Below are 4455 nucleotides of genomic sequence, written 5' to 3' on the forward strand. Positions count from 1 at the left end.
CCCAACCAAGGATCGACCTGAAACTGACCAAGAATTGGACCCATGACCTTTGGTGCATGGGACAACCTTTGAACCAACTGAGCCATACTGGCCAGGGCAGTGCTATTATTTAAATTGCCCCCACTATCAAACTGATTTTTCAAGAGTTAATGTACTGTGCCCACAGTCTCTGTGGCAGAGATAAAAATTCAGGACTCAGATCACCTGCTGAGGGGAGCACCCTGGATTGACAACCCAGCTGCCACACTCTTGATCCTCCTTTGTGTCGCCATCAAGACCTATGCTTTTCCTAGCTGCCCCCAGGCAAAACCAGACACAGTGGGAGCACTATTGCTGGACCAGTCCTACAGAACAGAACTGCTATAATGGACATCTGTAACTCAGAGACTCCCCTCTGGCCTAATTAAACCTTTCTGAGAACTGAACAGCAGTCTTAGATCTTCTGACTCAATCCCTCTTCCTGCTCTTCTTTTACAAGCATCAGACCTGAATCATGGTCCAAAGGCTATTTTGCTGCCTCCCCTTTGTCCATCCCAGGTCTTTCCCCACTACATCACTTACACATTTATCCCACCTGGCATCTATTTCTTAGAGGGCCAGAACTCACACAAGCATTCAAAGCATCAACAGAAGAATAAAAGTTCAATATCAAACAGTCTATCACTCTCCCTAATGTTTTTAACAATCAGTGAAAGAATGAATCCACTTTAACTGTCAAATTTTGAGGGAAGACTTTGAAATGTCAAACAAGCAAACTTAACTAAGATAGTGCCAAACATTTAGTCAAATGTGTCTGAGCTGTGTCATGCTTCATTTCATATGTGAGATGTGAATTACTTTCTTTAGTTCTTCTCCCATTTATTCCTGGGTCTTTTGCTTGCCTCTGATCTCTGATACCTATATTTGAATTGTGGATTTCCATACCCCACTGTTTCTGACTAGAACTTTCTTCCTGCAAAAAGATATTTTATCCCTTAAGTTCACTCTGCATTTTGAGGGAAGATCTGAAGGCTTCATCTGGGTTGTTCTTTTCCATTCACGTTGTGCTTATCACAAATTATGAAAGTCACTGGTTTTCCTACTTTTTATCTCTCTTAGTGTCAACAGAAAACAATATTTCAAAAATAATTTTGCTCCTAAAAGAGTTTCTGATATATCACTTTTAATAAATATACTAATTTATTATTAAATGACTAAATAAGTTAATGGATGTATAATCAGTGATTAATTATTCTGACTCACCTCTAAATTTCATAATTCTGGCCCTTGCTGGTTTTGCTCAGTGGATAGAGTATCAGACTGCGAACTGAAGAGTCCTGGGTTCGATTCCGGTCAAGAGCACAAGCCAGTTTGCAGGCTCAATCCCAGTAGGGGCAGGAGGCAGCTGATCAGTGATTCTTTCATCATTGATGTTTCTATCTCTCTCTCCCTTTCCCGTCCTCTGAAATCAATAAACATACATTAAAAATAAAAAATAAAAATAAATAAATGTCATAATTCTGCATGTACTAAATGGTCTCAGTTCTGACTCTTGTGAATGTCTAATGTTTCCACTGCTGCTTGCCCACTGTACTGACACATAAAATGTGGGTCATATGGTCTACTAGCTCATATCTTGGTCAGCCCTATGTATTTTAGCTGTTTTTCTGAAAAATTACAGTATCCTTGGGTATTACATCTATAATAATAAAAGCGTGATATGCTAATTAGACCAGATGTCATTCTGGACAACCTTCCAGAAGAAGCTGGGGCTGCGAGGAAAGCCCGGGTCCCGAGTGCCAGAGGGAAGCCAGTGCCAGCAGCCAGCGGGGAAAGAAGGCCTACTCTTGCACAAATTTCATGCATCGGACCTCTAGTTATATAGATATATATGATAAGATGGAATAGAAGTCTCATGATGGCAGTGATCTTCTTTATCTTGCCATTGTTCTATGTCTTGTATCTGACATGTGTTAGGAACTCTATGAATGAGCATACCAGAGTACAGAGAATGCTATAAAACATACCAGAAGAACTTGTGAAGAAGATAAAACCTAATATAGATTTCTTGAACCTTTAGAGAAGGAGCAGATGGACTTAATTGTATAGTTAAATTATTGAAAATTCTTCAGCACTAGAGAGTTCTAACAATGACACAAAGGCCCATAAATACCCCAATAGAAGTATTCTCTGCTTTTCAAAAGTTTGCCTTATACCACTTTGCTTTTACGAAAGATTACATTAGTATCTACCTTTACTAACAACAGCAACAACAAAATCTGAAGGGAAATTTTGCTTTTACAAAAAAAGGAAAACTGTGAATATAGTGGTAAACATTTTTTTTTTTGCAGCAAGCCTTTGTACAGGCAGTCCACCCCAGGGAAGGGGGAGTGACCCAGCCAAGCTCTTTCCCCAGGAACTACATTAAAAAATAAATATAAATAAATTTCATCATAGCATCAAGCACCTGAGCTTTGAACCGTGTCTGTGAGCATCTGGGCTTTATGTCAATTTACTTTGTGCATCTGTTAGCAAGATGTGCTCTAAAGTATCAGAAAAGACTAAGAGAGCATCTACACAGAAGGGTGTTATGCTTAGCATAAACCTGGATGTAATTAAATGTTTTGTTGGTGAATGGGGAAAAAAGACATTGCAGGTATATTGAATTTGGGGTCTGGGAAAGCTCAGAAACTTTTTCCATGGAAATTAATGGCAACTGCTCCTTCATATTGTACCATTTCAGCTTATGAAAGGTTTCCTAGAAACACTCTATTTTGGATTGTGGGGGAACCTGTGCTCATCATAGGGATAACAAAGCATGACATAAGTGACCTCATCAAACCTCATCTATTTATGATTGTGCTGGGAATTACTGGAGCAGTCATCTTTAGCTCAGGCAGTAAGAGATATTTTAAGTCCAGATTCTAGACAGGGAGGCAGTAAAGCAAATACAATTTGAAATTGTCCTGTACCTCCGGTATGATATGTGGCTGAAGTTCTGGAAAGCACTATGTCACCCCAGATTACCCACTTTATGATCCACACAGAAAATATAAGAAGACTATCTGGGTCTGGTAAATGGAACAAATTGGTTTTTGTATGTGGTAAAGAAGGAAGTAGATATGGTCTATCGCTTTAAATATAAATAACAACCTCTACAATGTCAAGGGGTTTCTTTGCAGAGAATTAACTACTTGTTTATAGGACAACAAATCTTCATTGAGATGCTGTACTAAAAGCCGGGAGACTCTCTTCCAGGTGGTAGCATTTGCTGTGACAGTCATGAGTCTATGAAGGTCCCACCAGAATATCTGGATTAGAATGGAATATGGTTGAAACAATCATGTGGATGTTTGTTTGCATAAGATAAAGAAAAAAATATTGTGATACCATGTTGCTGAACAATAGTACAGACTTCTTCATTGCAGGATAAAGCAGATGAGTCAGATTTTCAATAAAATCCCTAATAACATTTCCCCTTAGTAATGATGGGATCTATTTGCGAAGGTTAGGGAGGCATACACATGGCCGTAGTTATTTCTGATGGTCCCAATGATAAATTGTGCTGACTACTGGCGGCCTGACTTAACAGAAAAACTCAACAATATTTCAGTTACGACTTTGCTGTTTCAAAAGAAGAGCTCATATTGACCTGAATAGATTATACAACATTTACTAAAATTCACAATCAGTTCTTGGCACAGACCTATTTCTTTATCACAAATGATCTTTGTACTGCCCCACATCTCTGACTTATATGTAGTTAATTATTCAATCATGTGTTTGTCAAATCCTTTCTGGGGCTACAGAATTCCCTCTGGAAGGGCAGTTAGGTAAGCCTCCTGCAATGGTGAACATCCTCCTTAGCTTACACAGGCTGCCTCAGGGCCCTCATAGACAAGAGCCCACTCAAGTTTCAGTGCAGGACCAAACTGAGTAGGAGAGACTGCACACTGAGGAAAAGGACCAACCGTTTCAAATTAGAGGCGCACCTTCTGTCCTCAAGTCCCATCCACCCATTAGACAAACAACTCGCAAGTTGTTTTCTTCAGTGCATCTGATTATGGGGTACAAATCAAAAGATCTACAGGATACTTGAAGAATCTCATCTTCTGCTGTGGGATAAAAAACATAGAAGTATTGCAGTTTACAACAACATGAATGGATCTTGAGAGCATTTTGCTAAGTGAAATAAGTTAGATGGAAAAGGACCAAGCACTTTGATTTCACTTATATGCGGTATAAACAAAAAGGAACAAGCCAAGTGAACAAACAAAACAAAGTCATAAATGCAGACAACAGAACGATGGTTACCAGAGGAGGAGGGGGATACAGAAAGATGAAGAGGGTCAAGGGGATCAAATACATGGTGATGGAATGAGACTAGGCATCTGATGGTGAGTAGGGTATACAAACGTCATATTATGAAGTTGTATAAATTAAATTTATATAATGCTATTAACCAAATATTATCCC

The sequence above is a fragment of the Myotis brandtii genome, unplaced genomic scaffold (genome assembly GCF_000412655.1).
Source record: "Myotis brandtii unplaced genomic scaffold, ASM41265v1 scaffold850, whole genome shotgun sequence".
NCBI lineage: Eukaryota > Metazoa > Chordata > Mammalia > Chiroptera > Vespertilionidae > Myotis > Myotis brandtii.